Here is a 19,640-nt window from a genome sequence, read left to right on the forward strand (position 1 = left end):
GGATAAGAGAGGAGTTAATGTTCTGTATTTTTTTCTCTGCAGTCTAAATAAATCAATGTCCAGGTGAATTGCTAAGTGCATCTAAAAGCCTTGCAAGAATCACAAGAACCTCAAGGGTAATTTTTAAAATAAAATTTTAAATTTCATTTTCAGCAGTAGCTGGGTGTCTGAGGGAGGTCACTGCTAGAGAGATTTGCTAGAGAAGTCACTGACAGACATCGTTGCATTCCTCTTTTTCTCCGCTTTGGACTTTTGGGAACAACAAATATAGTATACACGGGAAAAATAATACTTTGTAATTCTATACAGCTCCTTGCATCTGAGGATCTCAAAGCACTTGACAGACTAGTTAATTCTCACGTGGGTGGTACAGGTGTCAAGTGTTACTATACTCATTTTACAGATGGACGTAATGAGGCATGGAAAGTTTAAGTGGGTTGTCTGAGGTCTTGCAGGAAGTCAGAGGCAGAAATGGAACCTGACTCCCAGTCTCTTGCTGTAATCACTAGACAACACTCTTTCTCACTATGTTATTGTTAGATTAAGAGCTAAGTCACTGTTTTTCTGATTTCCACTTCCTTAGTTTGATTACATTAACTACATTTTTTTTATGTACAGTAATTGGGTCCTGCATTGGTTTCACTCCACAGCTTAATAGCATGCCAATTAGGGAACCGAACGGTGCTCTAGCCTTCATTTTCTTTTGCTGTGTACCTTAATTAAACTAGGTTCAGTGGGAGTCTAGATAAGTGCTACATATTCTTTGGTAATTAGCAATTTATAACTGCATTAGAGGTGGCCTAAAATATTCAGGAAGAGTGCAGTTGCTAACCCAAAGTAGTTATAAGTATAAGCTATTGAAGCATTGCCTCCAGAGACTGGATCTAATCTGGTAGACCTCTCTAAAGGCCCAGATCCAGTCTGGATGAACTGCTCCTAACACAGGACCAGAGAGCAGGTACAGGTGTTTTTATGCACCAGGGTCCCTGCAGCCTCAAAGAGCTGTTACAGCAGCAGAATATATATCCAGAACACAGCAGTGCTCCATCCACAACCCTTTTCCCTTGGTCAGCCATCCTATGCTAGGGCCAGTCAAAGTGCGGCATGGAGCTCCTATACCAGCTCCACACCACTTAGGGTTTCCCCTACAGAGTGGGATTTCTGTCTATCTATCAAGGAAGATAGGTGAACAAGGAGATATGTATGGAGTTGGTTTTAAGCAGAATGTGTAAAAGTTGCATGCATGTTTGTTGGTGTCCCTCAGACTCTTGGCTAGTTGCTAACCTGGGACCCAATGTATCACTGTATTATTCTAGTATTACAGTGTAATTCAACTGATTAAAATGACAGGGATAGGACCTAAATAAAAAAGTTCCTTTCTTTTAAAAGAGGCTTGAAGCATGATTATGTATTCTTCAATGATGAGGCAATTATTTGATAGTGGACCAATCCCCCAAATCTCAAAAACCCATCTCAAAAACATTATCTATAAGCATGCAGTAACAGACTGGGAAATACTAACTAATGCTTCACTGAACTCGATGCTGTGTTTTTTCTAAATGTCAGAGCCCATCATTGTTATTTGCCCATCTGGTGGGTGCCAGATTCTTATTTAGCTGTACCCAACTTTTCTCTGTCATTTTAAATTGAAGAATTACCTTAAATCATCATCAAGGAGTAGCATACAGGTTCAAGCATGTTTTGGAAAGGCTTATCTGTTTTCTCGTAGTGATTCACTTCTGGCTGTCCTCTGACTGTCCACCTGAGAAGTGTTGGTTGGCTGTAGGGTGGGAAATAAAGCAACATTCATTTTCAAACGTTGAGTGTCTTCATCTGCCCCTTTGAATTATATCAGGTGGGTGGAGCTAACTTTTGCACTGACACTAAAGACAAGTCATACCCTTTCTGTTCTAGCCAGCTCACCTTATCTTCACTCAGGGTCTGATGCCAAAGATTAATGCCCTTAAAGAGTCCCTCTCCTAAAATATCTACAGTGCTGTTCCCTCCCGCAATCCGCTATACCACCTCACAGACTTCCTCTGTATCTCAGAATGTCATTTTTGACCTATCCTCCTCATATGGCCATTCCTATAATATACCTGCTGGCTCCTGCTGAGATAGGAGTCCAGCTTCCATTGGTGCAAAAGGTACTTCATTTCTGTGGCTATCCCAAGCTACTCCTTTCCCTGCTCAGAAAGGCTTTATGTGGTATGTTAAACACTGGCACTATTGCAGAACCCTGTGACACTTACTATTAACCTTTTTGCCATGCTGAAAATTGACCACTCCTTGTTTATGTTTCCTTCCACTGACCATAAGGAGAAGAGGGAAGGGCTCCTTACTCCCTTTTCATCTCCCTTGGACACCTGCAGAGTACAGTATGGTTCCTAGACCATAAAGTCATTGGGGGCAGAGACAATGTCTTAGTCTAGGAATATGAATTGTTTATTTGTTCATAGTGCTGAATAAGTGATTGCAAAATACTTGTATTATTTTGTGACACCTCTTGTGACACACTTGGTATTGAGCACAACTTTTCCTCAAGGATTTCAGTGCTCTTCGGAAATAAGCCTTACCATGCCTTTGTGATGTGGTGGTTATTATAGTATCATAGTCATGTTCAGATAGGTAAAGTGAGGCCCAGAGCAGCCAAGTAACTTAGCCAAGGTCACACAGTGAGCCAGCAATAGCACACAGAATAGATGCCAAATGCCTGGATCTAATCTTGCTTATACTTACTGCATGTAAATCAGGAATAATTCCACTGAAGCCAATTGAGTTACACGAATATGAATTGAGAGGAGATTCTGGCACCAGGAGTCCAGCCTTTAACTTACTTGCTTGAATCACTCACCCACATTGTTAACCCAACCCAAATTGTTGGCTTCAGCTGGTCGATAGCATCCCTTTGAGTAATTTAAAACTGGCCCTGGTGAAACACTCAGGGAACAAACCTGCTTTGTGAGAGGGACAGATAACATGTAGCCTAATAGCTCATTCCCATCTAATTTCTATGATGACATGGGAAACAAAGCAAAAGTGTATTATCTGGTGCAAAGGAAAAACAAAACACAGGCTATCCAGGAATGTGAATAGAATGCTCCAGTGAGGACAACAGACAAGTGCCTGTTGTATCCCCCTAAGCACGACCTTACTGCAAAACATCTCACTGCATATAAAGCTTGTATTCTCTATGGGTAATCAATCAGGCAGCTCCACTCCCACCTCAGTGAGGATCAGCTGCTCTCGCTTCAATATATGTCACCTCCAACAATGAATGAGAAGAGACCTCGGGAAGAATCACTCAGGGGCATGAATGCTAGGGATTTAATGGACCTGACAGCAAGCAGCTGCTCAAGTTGGATTCATATATTTTAATAGTAAGTAAAGCACAGCGTGTACTCTCCGGGAGGCATATTACCAGCCAGCCATCTAACTGAGCATGGGAGCTGGGGAAAGGAAAGAGAAACAACCAGAACGGAATACACAATGGAATAGCATTTTTTTAAAGTTTTATAATACCTCTAAAAATACTAAAGACACAAGGTGGGTGAGGTGATATCTTTTACTGGACCAGCTTCTGTTGGTGAGAGAGACAAGCTTTCAAGCTTACACAGAGCTCTTCTTCGGGTCTAAAAATACTGTCCAATATCGCTTTTCCTCCTGTTAGTTAGCCTCCGTTCTTTTGTTACCCATAGCAATTTTTGAGCCAGACACTGTGGCATGTTCAGGATGAGCTGCAAAGGAACAAGAAGTGATCTTTCTTGTGCTTCTGTATGATCTATGAAGGTGGCTTGAATTTCTCCTCCTGCCCCTCTTCAGTATGTAGGAATTGGCAGTATACCTTTAAACACTTTGTGAGCCCTCTAATGGTTCTCACTGCCTTGTATGTTTCAAAAGCCACCAAATCCCAGAAACTCTCTCTCTCTCTGTTTAATATAGATATATGCCTATCTCACAGAACTGGAAGGGACCTTGAAAGGTCCTCAAGTCCAGCCCCCTGCCTTCACTAGCAGGACCAAGTACTGATTTTGGCCCAGATCCCTAAGTGGCCCCCTCAAGTATTAATATCACAACCCTGGATTTAGCAGGCCAATGTTCAAACCACTGAGGGGTGTGTGTGTGTGTGTGTACGTACGCATGATTAGTTAGGCCTTGCATGTTGTAGTTAATGAACAGTCAGTTGGACTGTTCTGTGCCATGTGGTTCCTTTCTGCTGGACTTGTTTTTCACATTTTTTTCCAAGCTACCTAAACCATATGACAATAGCTGCAAGAAAAAATGTTGCATCACAAGCAAAACTGTTGATGTTTTGCTTTTTGCTGATTTCATAACCAAGGTGTGGGACAGACACCATCCCAGTTTTATTTGGTAAAAAAAATGTTTCTGTTAACAAAATGAAACCTATACTCCCCCCGGACAAGCATTTCATACAGAATCCCCCCACCCCCGAAACTTAGACATTAGGCTGCACTGTTGAGCAATTTAACTTGTTGCTTCACTGGAGCATCTTAATCTGGGTCTTACTTGTGTGACCAGTGGGGATTGTAAAACCCCTCTTAAAATTATTGTTATAGCACAAACATCAAATAACATATTTAATACACTCCCTCTTCCACCTGCATGTAGACTACAAAATCCAACACTTTCATATCTCTGTTCTGTGTGTGCACATCTGTGTTTTTAAATGATAAATTTTCATTTGCCTTTTATTAGCAGAAAAAGGACATAGGAGGAGGGAAAATGTGGGCCGTGGGGACTAAGAGAGAGAAGATGAAGACAGAGTGGAAAAAATAATGCCCCTCATCTTAGCTCCTGTGCTTTGAACTCACAAGCTCTTCCAGAGCCACAGAGAGAAAGAACCTTTGAAAGTAATGGTCTTGAAATTTAATTTCCTCCCAGCTATTTAAAGATGGTTAAAAATAGAAAGGTAATGAACACAAGAAAGCAACTGTCATTCAGAATGTAAAGAGGTTACTCAGACACGGCCTAATCTGAACTGATTGAAGTCTATGGGAGTCTTGGCACAAATTTCAATGGGTTTTGGATTAGGCCACCCTCTGCCCCTTTCTGCCTTTGTAGCTGCACTTTGGATTCTCCCTCTCAGTTCCTTCTTCCATGGGGCAGTCCTTCCCTTATGCAGAAGGAGGTCTAAGGCTCTACACCTGCTTCCACCCAGCATACTGCTCCAACTGAGCTACAATCCTCTAGACTTCAAGAATCAACCAGATTCAGAGCAGCCATTGCCCTAAAATGTTTTCCCCTTTAAAACACTCCAGTCCTAGTAAGGGATCCCTGGGGGAGTAAAGAGCTAGGATGAAATGGATAGTACTATACCCTCTACATCTCTCTCTCCTGATTTATAGACAAAGGAAGAGGAATAGAGGAGGAAAGGGAAAGGAAGGAAAAGGGATATAACAAGTAGAGATAATAGAAGTCACATTATATGAGAGTCTCTTAAGTACTGGATTTTTAGAATTAAAACAGAGGTACCAGTAGGACAAGAGGGGAGGAGCTGACAGCACAGGAGTGGAGCTCAAAAGAGGAAAGCAAGGCCTGAGTGAGTTCTGAGAAGGGATTTGGAGGAGAAAAGAGGGCTATTGTTCTAGGATGGGAAGCAGTGTGCAAAGGGGGATGAAGGTGAAGGAGGGAGCATGAGACAAAGGTAGTCAAAAAGTGAGAAGAGTGGGTAAACTGTAGAGGGTGTGAGATGAAGCTCTAGGTGAGGCAGATTCTTAAAAGAGGGGACAGTTACTTTGAAGAACATTATACAGAAAGAGATAGAAAGTAGTGAAGGGACTAGAAAGGAAGCATAGGAAGATAATTTCAGCTATTGAGGGTTAGATTGAAAAGGGGAAAGGGAAGTGTCCAAGTGGGGAGAGGAGACACCATAGTCCAAGGCACCAGAAGAACCTGGTGAGAGTTGTACATTTGGGGAATGTAACAGGGCAGTGTTTCTAAAGCAACTGAAGCTGGTTCCAGTTCCAACACAGTGAATTCCACAACTAAATCTTCTAAAGGAGCATCCAACTTAATCCACTAGGCAAGAGGCGCAGATAAAGCTGCTACACATAGCCTGTCAACCTCTATCTTGTATTACCTATCATGTCCTTGGAATTCAAAGCAACTTCCAAGGTCAAGTTTGGCTTTAAATATCTCACCCCACACTAGGGTGAAATCCGGGCCTCATTGAAGTCAATGGCAGTTCTGCCACTGCAATGGGGTCAGGATTCCATCCTTAGTGCACAGTCAGGTTTATAATTCTGACTACTTGATACTCATTTATGAGGTATCAGAGGGGTAGCCGTGTTAGTGGTTCTCTGTGTGTAGAGCAAGAAAAATCCTCCACCACATATAGACTACACGTTTTTTTTGCATGAGCTTTTGTGGGTGAATACCCACTTCTTCGGATGCAAGCAGTGGAAATTTCCAGGGGCAGGTGTGTATATGAGGTAGTTTATAATCTTTCTTCTGTCCCTACAGCTTACGCAAATCCATACATCTCTGCATTAATAGAATTTTCATTCCTCTATTATGTCTATTATCTTCTCTAGAGATTCTTTTGTCTCCCTGTATTATTTGCACATGATGTGAGTTGAGCTAACCTGGCATCATCAGCGATTCTGGTTTAGTCTTTTCAGTAACACATTTCTCTGCAGGAAATCCATTCCCAGGTCCATGGAGTCTTCAATTCATAAAGCTTTGTTAGTTTATGAGCCACTCTTGAAGATTTGTGCCATAACAGAGACATTTCCACTCCTCTTCATCAGCTCGTGGACTCACCCAAATGCAAGAGACAAACCTCAGGCACTGTTCTTTTAGTAAATGTCAAGTTGCATTTGAGATGCTGACGAGAAGATTGACATCAGGATATGCTAGCAGGGGAGCATGAATCAATTGTCCTTTTATTGTAACAATAGAAGACAGTTTCCATGGAACTTGGAGACATTTAAGTCAGGAACAAGAGCTTCAAGAGCACATTATTGCTGATGTCATCTGAGCATTAGGACTGTGAAAATGAAATAGACTCATAGACTCTAAGGCCAGAAGGGACCATCATGACCACCTAGTCCTTCACATTGCAGGCAACAGAAGATAACCCAGCCAGTCCTGTAATAGACCCATAACATTTGACTGAGTTACTGAAATTCTCAAAACATGATTTAAAGACTTCAAATTACAGAGAATCCACCATTTACCCTAGTTTAAACCTGCAAATGACTCGTGCTTCATGCTGCAGAGGAAGGCACCCCCCACCCCCAACCCACAGCATCTCTGCCAATCTGACCCATGGGAAAAAGCAAACAACAACAGGCTTTCAAATTAGCACTGAAACAGGCAACCTACAGTTTAAAAGATTCAGGGTATACACTGATCACATCTCGTTTAGACACCAAAGCCAGATCAGGAGCAGTAGAATAAAAATGGTTGCCTTATTTTATGTGTTTGAATTTAAGGGCAAATATAAAGACACACAAATGTAAAATGTATCTGAGAAATGCTTGCTAGTTTCACACAACTCTTGGCACTACCTCAGCTCAGGAATGATTTTAAAAAATCCTGGTGGCAAAGTTATGCTCTGACTGCATTGTAATAACAGCCATATTAGTCTAAACTGATTGTTTGAAGCCAGTTTTTAAGACAACAGTTTTCTGCAGAGTAGGAGGAGCTTGTAGATGGGAAGGAATATTGCAAAGTTTAAATGATTGCAACAGGTGCAAGTCAGTAGAAAAATCAAGCCCAGTAACTATAATGCTAGATTCTGGACATGTGGTTATATACAGGACCCACAGTGCCAATGATAGCAGAAATTAGCTTTTCTGATGCAGACACCTGCCCACTAGACGAGGCGGTAGGCATCTTGTTGTACACAAGCTACTGAACAGCCAACAGAAGGTAATTGGTCACTGTTGAAGCTAGTTGAATAGCATTAATCAAGGGCTTGATCCAAAGTCACTGAAGTCACTGGAGTCTTTTCCTTGACTTCAGTGGATTTAAGACCAGATTCCAAATAATGTAGGTCCCATTCCTGCAACTCAGTCCTTGCAGGGACCTGCCTATGTCAATCCACTTGCAAGAGTAGCAGCTAATCTGGGAGATTTCAAAACACATTCCTTAATATTTTTACTCATGATTTAGCCACTCTTATGTAGCTGGGGAATTAGTGTGTGAATATTCACACAAAAGGAATGTTGCAAAATAAGTATTCACAAATCCTTCCCCAAATCCTCCCAGCTCTAACCCCTAGTTAACTAGCTCATTTGAAACACTGATGCTAAAGAGAGATGAGAAAGGTGACTAGCCACTTTAGAGCTTCCTGCTCTGGCATCTTTCTTTGTTTTGGAAAGAAGCCTTTTGAAAATGGGACTTCAAGTCCTTGTTGCCTTTTCTCTGAATAAACTTCAAATCACCTTGAGAGTTCTGTGGCCACAAAGAACTAGTGGCCCTCGTGTCAGATTCCTGAAATTTTCAAAGAGATCATCCTGTCTAAGCAAAGAGGTCTGAGAAACGTTGGGACATTTTTATATATGCAAGTCTTGAAAAATGCTTTCATTAATATGAGTAATATGTAAATATATTATCAATTTCTTCTTTATGGCAAAATCTGCTAACCGCGTTAGCATTTGGGCTAAATGGTTGCTGTATGAATCTTTTTATAGCCAAATATAGATGCTGGAGATGGGAGCATACTTTTCCCAACAGAGATAGACTCAGACTGTTGAGGGCAGATAGAGATATGAATTCAGACTTCCCCAGAGTTCAGGAGTGTTCAGATTTGGTGTTCTACATCAGCTGAGCTCCCTTACAGAGCGAGATCTGAGCCATAAACTTGTGTCCGGATTAAGATTTGAATTTCCCAGAGTTGAGGGATTAGATATTCTAATCCAATATTCTGGTTGATTTCTACTGATCAAAACAATACATGAATAATTATATACAGCACCCAGCCACCATTTTCTACAGATTCCATTTACAATAGTCACCACAAGCTTCCTAGGGTAGAAAACAATGAGTTAAATAACTGGAAGTTTGCTTCACTTTAAATAACTTTTACAAATGTGGGATGCTTACACAAATGTTTTCTCTTTTATCTCTTTTGGTCTATGTCATCAGGGCCAAGTGTCACAAATACTGAGAAAATAGCTTTTACATCAAATCTGGGGAAGAAATACTTCCTGTCTGCCATATGGGCTGAGTTATCTAGGTAGGTGGTATCTGCACTGTTCTATACTGGTCCAGTTTGGTGTTTAAGAAGTCTATAACATTTTAACCAACTAAGGTATTGTTGGTGAATACCAATGGTGCTTGGTTGACAATACCTGGAGACTGAAGTCTTCCATTTCTTTACAGGAGAAGCACACAATGGACTCCAGGTATGAAACCTTCCCCACTGTCCTCTAGTGTGCCTCAACCTTGTATTGGAAGGACCACTGTAGCTATCAGGTAGTCACTCATCTTTCCTGCTTTCAATCCTTGATATATCTGCCAAGACTGCCAACAAGATTTCCAATTAGCATAGATTATTGCAATGGAGTTTTAAAACTTTAAGTGTTTCATAGGATTCTGCAGGCTAAGAGAAGTGTTCAATGTTATTGTTAGCAGTCAGCCAACGTGCCCTTTCTCTATTGCCATGCAGGCTGCTTTCCCACAAGTTGTTCTTAAATTCCATAACTTGTTTTGTGCCATCTAAATAACCAATCACTTATACTTCTCTCCTTGCTCATGAACAACTCATAGCCTTCCTCTCGAGCAGCAAAGTTAAGAGTGTCACTTAATGTCTTTGTCTCAGTCTCCAAATGAGATGTCCGAATGTTTTCTTCAAAACCTCAGATCACCTTTATTTTTTAACCACAGGTTCAGTGACAACTGTCTCATCCCCCCTGCATCTTGAATACACCTAGCCACATTCTCCTTGCACAGTTCTTAACAAATTAATCATTGTCCTGTCCTGTTGGCACAAGTGACTGTCAACATAGCAGATGGTGTCTAGCCCTTACAAAGCTCTGTCTCCGACTCTGCCCTCCAGCATCGTGAAACAGTGTGCATGTTGGGTGATTTTTTAAACCTGCCTCATTTTTTCACTACAGGATAACAGACTGTTGTCACAGTCCCAGGACAACACTCAACTTGACACCAGGATGACAATAAACCTTAGTTAACAGAAGCACGCAAGTGAACAGAAGTTCATCAGGATTTTCTTCAACCCTCTTGCAAAGACCTTAGTAAAGCCTCACCAGACTTTCAACCTACAAACCAAAAATGCCCTTTCAGGAACCATTACACTATACAAAAAATGTACTGAAGACTGTTGTCAGCCTGTGACACTAAGCACCCCTCTATTCACACCCTACTGGCTATTTTAATGATCTTTATACAAAATATGCCCTGTGAGGTATAATTTGAAAGCTAATAACTCAATGATCATTAATAATCTTGCATCATGTATGTATGTGGTGGATATTAAGAATTATGGACCCCTATGCAAATTAAGCATGGTGGAATCAAACAATAGAAGCCCCATTTACATAAAAATCACACGGGGATGGGAAACCCACAGGAAGAGAAGAACAGAATGAGGTTCAATGAACTTTGGAAGATATAACCAAGGACAGAAGCTGTCACTGGCATCCATCACTAGACAAGACACAAGGGAACAGCTCCCTTGCAAGCTGAGAAAGATGGATCCTTCAACCAAGGAACTGCGGCGTTGAAGTCTCTGGAAATGAAATAGGCGAAAAACCGGTATAGGCAAATATCTTTCACTCAAGAAGACAAGGGAAACCAGCGCCCGGTACTTTGTGAAGGTCCTGACTGAGGGAAAGATGGCCAAGGCTGGGAAGAAAAGTGATTGGTGAGAGAAACCATCTTGAACAATCCTGTATCTTGCTAGGTTAAATTTGAGATCTTTAGAAGCATGTTTTGTTTTGTTTGACTTGTAACTCTTTGTATCTTCATTCCCTAGAACTCACTTAATCCGATGTACATTTTGTTAATTTTTTTTCATTTTTACCACTAACCAACTCAGTGCTGCGTTTAAAGTGAAGTTAAGTTAATAACATGTGGTATGGTTTTGTGTTTTTAAAAGGAACAAACAAACCATATTATTTCTTTGAACTGCCCAGGAGAGGACTGGGCATTGCAGAGCTCATGGTTTTGGCAAAAATCATGACTCAGCGTGTGTTGGGGTCACTATGCAAGTAGTAAGCAAGGGTGGTGGAAGCCAGCATGGGGCTGTAGACAGGTTGCTGGGGTGAGAGCTGCTGAACCAGGGCTGTTTAGCACACAGACACTCAGCGTCTGCTAGCAGTCCAGGTTGGAGCTACAACAGCAAAGCCACCCAAGGTTACAGAGCACGTGGTGACACAATCCTTCACTGGTCTGAATTGTACCTCAGACTGTGACACATACTATGGATATAATGGGTATGCATTAGATTAGAATCTGAATCATAGAACGCAAAACGTACGCAATCCCCACACTTATGGAACAAAGAAATACTACCCAATTTAAAAAAGCTCTGAGGAGACGACCCACCCTGCGTCAGAGAACTGCAGCATATCACACTGACCTCAGATGCCACAACCATTGAAAGGACTGTATTGGAAAACCCATAACCAGAACTTCAGCTCAGACTGCTGAATCAATGTCAGTGATAAAAACAATGCTACCCAGGAAAGAGTCTCCTGATATAGCTTGCATCAGCAAGACTTGGTTAGGGGTTGTTGCAAATCCAATACTAACCTGTATAGTGCCAATGGGATACCTATTCAGTAACATCTCTGAGTGGTCATGGAAGTCATATTACTCATTCATTACACATACTCATGTATAAACTTGCCTCATAAATTAAGACATGTGAGTACATCCCACCTGATATGCTGATCCAGCTATGGGGACACTGCTGATCTACAGGAGTCCTCAGACATGTCCATCACCAAGTTCAGTTGCCTTCCTAGCAACTCTATTAGTTCTTCTATCAAATGGGTCCCCTCTAAACTCTGTGATCCAGACAAACATCAAAACCCAGGTAGACTCATATTTAAGACCTGTTAGCTGTTGTAATGACTGTGGGCTTCTTCTGGTCATCTGACAGCACTCATACATTAGACTAACTTCTGTTTGGGACTTGAAAATGGGGAACACATACTCAATCTTCTGTACAGGCAGGCAAATCACTTCCTTGAAATAATGGATAAAGTTGATGCCTTAGTCCTTTTTTTGGGAAGCATCCCAATCTTTCTCTCCTCCCCACCCAATTGAAGCACTAGAATTAAGCAATATGTGTAACCGCACCGACCTAATTATGTAGATGTTACACAACACCAACTGGCTTTTATGAAATCATTGCACGTGCCAGATTACCTTGCATATTACACTAATCAAGCCCAGGTATTTTATATGTATTGTTGTGTATGATGCCATTTCCTGGAAGGATTGTGGGTGGAAAGCAGTATTTTCCATGAACAATTTCAACTGAAATGAAACATTTTTCCACTTAAAAAATCACTGAAGTTTTCCAGTACTTTTCTGAAAAGTTAGAAAATAAACGGAAAAAAAAATCATTTTGACAAAAAGAACATTTTTCAATTGATTCCCCCTCCTCAAACAAAAAAAGACCAGCCCTAATTATGGATAACATTGAAATACTTCAATTTCAATGTTTTGTTTGTTTGTTTGTTTGAAATTCAGCTTAGATTCTATTTATCAGTCTTTGGGTTGGAGGATCTGAGTCTATCAGTGTTAGTTTGGATAAAGAATTTGTTTTGGGGAGAAAATTTAAATCTGTATACTCTTTACCTATGTGTAATCTGAGATATTTTCCCAATTATAATAAGTCTTTCAGTTCATTTGACTCGGTATGATTCAGTATATTTCACTTCTGTATGCAGCTTCATTTAACAGTTTATGCAGTCTTAACCACACAGCTTAGCAGATGTGCAGCATTTATTATTATGACTAATTGACACTCCTGAGATATTTACTGGTTTATTTGAAAGGTGTCATTATGTCAAGAATTAAATAAAACAGGAAGACAGGGACCAGTAACACCCGAACTCTGATTCCATAGTGCGTTCATTTCAGTTTAATATTTAATTAAGCACATTTGGGACTAGTCCAAGATTAGAAGGGCCCTGTAATAGCATGGAAGTCACCATGGTGCACCTCCTGTGGTCAGGAGTGGCACTGCTGGTGAGCTTCTGGCTCAGTTTCCTCTCACCCAGGGTATAAATGAGTCCAAGCAGGCCTTTCTAGTATCTTCGGCATCTCATTTAACAGAAAAGGACAAAACAAAGATGTAAATGAGCCCTTTAGTTCAGTTTACTCCACCAGAAACTCTGCACCTACGGTTAATCAGACCAATGTCTTGCCCTCCTAGCCCCTCTGCTCAGGGCACTCTTAGACCAAATTATCTTCCTGGAGCTTGGGCCTCTGCCATGCATTCAGCCAGCTGCCAGTCTTTTCCTGACAGTGTGTTGGTCTTTGCTGAGCCAGTCCCTAGTAGCTGCCCAGGAAGTCCCATAACCAGTTCATTCCCCTGGGCTGCTCTGGTCTCTTGCCTAGGAGCACTTTCTCTCTGGCCTGATCCTGCTCTCCAGGGAAACACCATGGGGAGCAGCTTCCTATCCAGCTCCCCTGAGAAATCTCTCTCCTCACGTACTTCATCTCTTCTGGGACTTCCCTGACTGACTCCTCATAAGCTCTTATTAGGCCAGGTGCTCCTTACCTAATTAATTGCCACCCAGTTACTTAGACACTTAACTATTCACAGGTGGATATAGATGGGCTAAGGAGAATGAGCCAATCACAAGTAGGCTGGGTGCCTGACTTCCTGAAGTCCCTATGATGGGCCTCCCTACATAAGTTGTACGTCTGAGCCCTTGCAAAAGCTACAAGATGTTTCCACTTTATGAAGTTCAGGGGGTTCCTGCAGTCACAGGGTATCTACATTCGGCCTCCGTGTTCACCCAGTCGTGTTATACAAGGGATAAATTTGGTTTCAGATCTGCAAGTGCCTAAGGCTAGGCACGTTTCAATTTCAGCATAAATATAAATCACATCTCATTCTGTTTTTAATTTGCTGCCTTAAGCATGTCAGTGATGCTTTCAAAGCTATCTGAGTGGTGTCATTTTCTTCTGATCCAGCTGCTTTTCCCCTGTAATCGGGGGCCTAAACGAACATATGGGAGCCTGATTCTGCTATCGCTTAGACTGATGCAAGTCAGGAGCAACTCCATTCAAGACCATAGAATTTTATTAGTGCAAGAGGAAAAAATTAGTCCATTGGGTCACATTTGGCAGTGTTCTACCAGAGTAAATCCTGAAATCAACGGAGTTACTGTTGATTTACACCAGCGTAACAGAGAGGCTTTCCTTATACGAATATTGGAGATGGATAAGCAATTATAAGATCCAAACACTCCTTATTTCTGGGCACACAAAACAGCTCACCATCAGAACAATGAATCCACTTCATAGGTACGAGCTTAAATTCTCAAGTGGTCATCTAGCACCCACAAAGCTGGATTTGATAGGTTGGTTTGGGAGGAATAATTTCAAGAGGCCCTTTTTTGATTTTCAAGTGTAAGAAAAGGCTGAACATTTCTCAGTGCACATCAGGCCAAGATGAAATCATCCAGGAACCGATGACAAGTTAAAGCTGTGCAAGAGAAAAAGTGCGGGTAAGTAAATGCAGTTTTCACTGTTCATTACAGGTTTTAATCCAAACTTCACAAATACTTTTGACTGGGATTGATTAAAAAGCTCCCCCTTTACAGGAGATTTCTAGTCCTTCCTCCTGCTTAGGCCAGAAATATTAATGCTGGATCATCTCGTTTGTGCCGGTGTATCTTCCAGGGAAGTCAAAGGTGGCATGATCTGTGTCCTGACTGTGCCTAGATACTACAGTAGCTGTTTCTTTGTAAATACCTCTGTTAGATATTGTCATGAAGAAATGTCATCAGAAAAACCTTGCATCTAATATTTTAGCATTTCTGCTTATGTACCCTGCTGGAACTAGGGTCTATGCAGGTGCATGTAAATACAGCATTGCCAAACCTAAGTATTCAAAATCATGAGTTAAGCCCCTCAAAATAAGATTGGCTCAAAAATCATGCTCTCTTGCTCCCCAAGGCGTGGGGGAGTGAATAAGGAAGGGCAGGGAACTGGTGGACCTTCAGCTCAGCCCTCAAAGTGCTGGCTAGCAGTGCTCCACTGGCACAAGGTTGGGAGGGGAAGGGTAATAGTTTGTTAGTAGAGGCCAGAAACAAATTTCTACTCACCACGATCAAAAGAAGGGAGGAGAGAGGAAATTGTACTCCTCTGTGCCACAGTTCTTTCTGTAGGATGCTCAGGAAGCAGCAGCAGTGCTGCAATATGCCACTCCTTAATATAGCTGTGACATTGGGTTGAAATCTGTGTCTTGCTCCCCAGACCTCACAGCCATTGGCTAATCTAGCAAGGTTTTATTTTTGCAGCATCTGCTCACCCAGGGTGAGAACATCTTTTTTTAAAAAAAAATAAAACAAAATAAAGCCAAGTGTTGCTACTCTGTGTTTTAACGTTTCTTTAAACTTGTGTCAGAGGGTGGAACTGGTGGCTCAATGGCATCACAACATGCTGACAGACAGGAGTCCCCTAGCTTCAGAAGAGACTTCTGAAAAGCTTCCAATATTCATGAAGTGTGTTGTTCAAACCTCACAATAAAAGGGCTGGCTAAAGCTGGTTGGAAAGTGAGTGGATTTCTGTGGAAAATTTTAACTTTATGCTCAAAAACACACACAATAACTTTTATCTGAAAACCTAAGGTTTTTGGCCAAAATGTTTTCAGGTTTTCGTTTTGTTTTTTCCCCCACAAAGTCAAAGTTTTCCATGTAGAGCAGACAGACACTTTCAGAAAAATATAGTTGTAACCCTTCTGCCCCTCTGAGTTGGCAGCAACAAGGGCCGGGTTCAGTATCCAGGGGTTCCGTTTCAATAACACAATGCAAAACCAGCTCGAGCCCCCACCCAGTGACCTGGGACAATTACCTACCACCCCCCCGGGCGCCTCTAGGAGGCAATACTTCCCCACTCGCAAGCACGAAGTCTGAGTGTAGCAAAATCCTTTTAATAAAGGAGGGAAACAATGTGGCATCACGTTGGAGAGACACCACAAACAGGACTATACACAAACCATAAGCAAAACCCCCCTCCAAGTACATTTGGCACTGTCCTTAGGGTCTTAAGTCCAATCACCCCAAAGTCCAACAACCCAAAAGTCTCAGTCTCCGGTCAGTGCCACCCCAGAGTTCAAAAGTTTATCTGCAGAGTTTTACCCCCCCCCCCCAGCCTGGGTGGAAATGGGGGGGGGGCACACACAGGGTGCTAGGGACACCTTACGTGGGCCAGGGCCGACTGCCCCGCTTCTCCGTGGAGTTCTGCTGCAGCCTTCACCACGACTGGCTCCACTCCACCAGCTGTGCCGCTCCTCCAGCAGACCCGTGAACCACGTCAGCCGTCCCCCACAAACCGCTCCACACTGCTCACTGTTCCATGGGCTGCTCCAACGTGCTGCAGACTGCTCCGCTCTGCCAGCTGTTTGGTGATAGATCTTCAGGCTCTCCCACCACTTAACACAGCACTCAGTGATCTTAGCTTAGTAAGCTTAGCTCTTTTAGTGATTTCAACTTGTAGTAGGAGAGCCCCACTGCCACATGGCCCAATGTGAATTCAGGTCAGCAGCCTCTAGATGGACTCCTAAAGGATTCAAAATTAGCTCTGCTCTTTAACAGTGGAGAGAGGAGGAAGTGCAATTGGTGTTCCAGGCCCTCAAAAGGGGCCCATACCATCAGGTACACACACCAGTCCCCAGCCTCTCTCCCTTCACTGGGTTTTGGAACCCCTGTCCCTTGTCTGGCAAGTACTATTTAATGTAGGTTGAGTCATTTCTGTCATAAAGCAGTCTCATAGTTCCTCATTCACATAATTAAGGTAACAGCCCCTTTTTTTCCTTCCTGCCCCAATAACAAAGAAATTGGGGATTCCACAGTGTGAAAATAACCTTCCCATGCTGCTGTGTGTTATGCTAAATGGAGTGGGTTTACCAATGCAAATGCACATTCCTAAAATTCCTTTGCCCACTCCTCATAATGTACCACCAGATGTCAGGGTAGGGCTCATCCTGACTCTGCTTACATAGTTTAGCTGAAAACTCAAATTTTCTACCAAACAGTTTTGATGGGAATTTTTTGACCAGCCCTATTGCTGGCATCAGCCTGCCAGCAGCCTCTGGCACACTGATTCGTGAAGCAAGGATGAGGGTATATCATGGCCTAGAAAGACCCTAATCATTTTCCAAACCAGGACTTTGGAACAGCGAAAGCAGAGCCAGCTCCACTTTGTGTGTCCGATTACATTTTTTCACATTGGATCCCTGCAGCATGGCCTGGCGTGAATTAGCTGACATGCTTTTTATTTTCACCCTTCAAAAGATTACTGGCCTCAACTCTTCATCCCTCCTTTTCTTACCAAGTCAGGCCCAGTGCTTGTAGCATCTTTCAACCTGAAAACAATCTGGTATATTTGTAAGCTATGGGCCTGATCATGCAAACACAATATTATTTATTATTTTTATTACCATATAGCCTCAGAGCCCTAGGCATGGACCAAGACCCCATTGTGTTAGGTGCTGTATAAACAGAACCAAAAAAATCCCAGTCCCTGACCCAAAGATCTTGAAATCCATGTGACTAGTCCCATCACACCCAATGGGGCTACCCACCTGAGTGAAATGACTCACCTTTGTGTTTGCAGTATTGGGCATTATAAATCTCCAGCCATTGCCTGTGAAGTGGTAAGTGGCAGACACTAAAACTTCATTACAGTGGGGCAGGTGCTATATTTTAGCCAGGGACAATTAGGCACAGCTCACCACTGATAAAGGGTACCACGGGGTCTGTTTGTACTATCTTTGCAGAGGAGAAAGGAAATGACCTCCATTTTTTAATGTTTAAATTTTGTATACTTTTATTTTAATTTTGAACCGGGCAGCAAACAGAAAGGGTTGGAGTAATTTTATGAGACATCTCTTATTGGGCCAGAGCCTCAAGTGATGACCAGCGTATTTCCATGGAAGTTGATACCAATTTTCATCAGCTGAAGGACTGACTGGATCTCTCTAACAAAGATTCCTGGACATCATTTTCCCCACAGGGAAGCTGGATTAGTTTACAAATGTAAGGCATTTTGATGGAGATTTTGTAACCTGTAAATGCACACTGATTTTAGAAATCTTCTTTCTGACCTTACTGAAATTTCCTATTGTGAAAAATCAATTTTCCATTCTTAAACCGGAGCGTTTAATTATCATCAGTATTGATTTAAAAGTATCTCAAAATAGCATTAAAAGCGGTGAGGCAGAAGTGAAACCTCTTGCAATAAATCCTCTCATATAGCAGAGACATTTCCGATAAAGCAGATCCTTCCTGCTCATAGGTTTTTCCTCGCAATGAGCCAAAACACTGTGTGTTAGTGAGTGATCACTACACAGCATACGTTATTGGAATGGACAGATAGCTTTAAACCAAGCTTTCACCATCTGGTTTGGCTTGTAATTACAGACACAGCAAGAGTACAAGTTCATAATGAATTATTCAAAAAAGTTAGAAGAAGAGTTTTCAAATGCATTGGTGGACTAAGCACAACCCTGACCATCCCCAATGAGCCCTGAAATGCTGCCTCATGTATTGTCTGCAGAAGGACTCTGGCTGTCCGGGATAGGATTCCACAGTGGTGGAAGCACTGCTAGGCTTTTCAGGGCTGCAGCGCACTTGTAGCCTACTAAGGAGGCTATACAGGCACCAAAGGGGACCAGAGCCAAGTCTGGCTCTCAGTTACACAGATGTAACTCCTCTGAAGTCTCACAAGTGTATTAGCTGGACTTTTCTCTGAGTGCTTCAATCACTAGTAGGTGATCCTTATCCTGGGGTTGAAGTGAGAAGCTTTCCCCTACCCCTTCCCCCAGCTGGTGCACCTGGTTGGCACAGGGCAGGCTTTACCTCCATGTAAATTCCTTGTTCAGTGAGGTATTTACTGATTATGTTTTTCTAATGACACAGCAGGAAAAAAATAAAACACCCTCTCATTATATTGAATGTTCCAATACCTACACCGGTCCCTACACTAAACAGGGGTTCACTCTATTAAAAATGAATATTAAGCATGTAGCTCTCCACTGTGTGCTTGCACGCACCTTCCTTCCCTGAGCCCCCCGCCCCCCTCGGCACCTCCATTGGATGATTTACATGGCTGGGTGTTACTTTCCTGGTTGGATGCATCAACACCAAATGGAAAAAAGCCAAAGGAAGGCTTCTTTGTGCCGGGCCGTAGCAATGAATATGTAAAATGAGCTTAGGCCAAGTCGAGCCATCTCATTCCCACATCTGCATGTTTATTGGCTTGTCAGCTCCAAACCTCGCCAAGCCCTCAGCCACAGAGCTGCTGCTGAATGCCCTGGAGATAGTTTTGAACTAAAATGAGATCTGTGCTTCTTTAACTGTTCTGGGTAGTGAGATGGAGAGACCAGTGTTAAAAAAGAATCTTCCTCCATATTCGATAAACAGACATAGGCAGTGCTCTCCATCCTTCCATATCGATATGTG

At 42.3% G+C, this 19,640-nt stretch overlaps 1 long non-coding RNA gene across 4 annotated transcripts in view; it reads left to right on the top strand.

Moving 5' to 3' along the window:
- Positions 1-11,084, top strand: part of LOC120409574 — an 86,321-nt gene extending 75,237 nt beyond the window's left edge. For all 4 annotated transcript variants that reach the window (XR_005601349.1, XR_005601348.1, XR_005601351.1 and 1 more), the window contains 2 exons: positions 9,352-9,444; positions 10,089-11,084. This is a non-coding gene — a long non-coding RNA (uncharacterized LOC120409574). The remainder of the gene's footprint in view (positions 1-9,351; positions 9,445-10,088) is intronic.
- Positions 11,085-19,640: the final 8,556 nt, after the last annotated feature.

This window comes from Mauremys reevesii, linkage group 7 (genome assembly GCF_016161935.1).
Source record: "Mauremys reevesii isolate NIE-2019 linkage group 7, ASM1616193v1, whole genome shotgun sequence".
NCBI lineage: Eukaryota > Metazoa > Chordata > Testudines > Geoemydidae > Mauremys > Mauremys reevesii.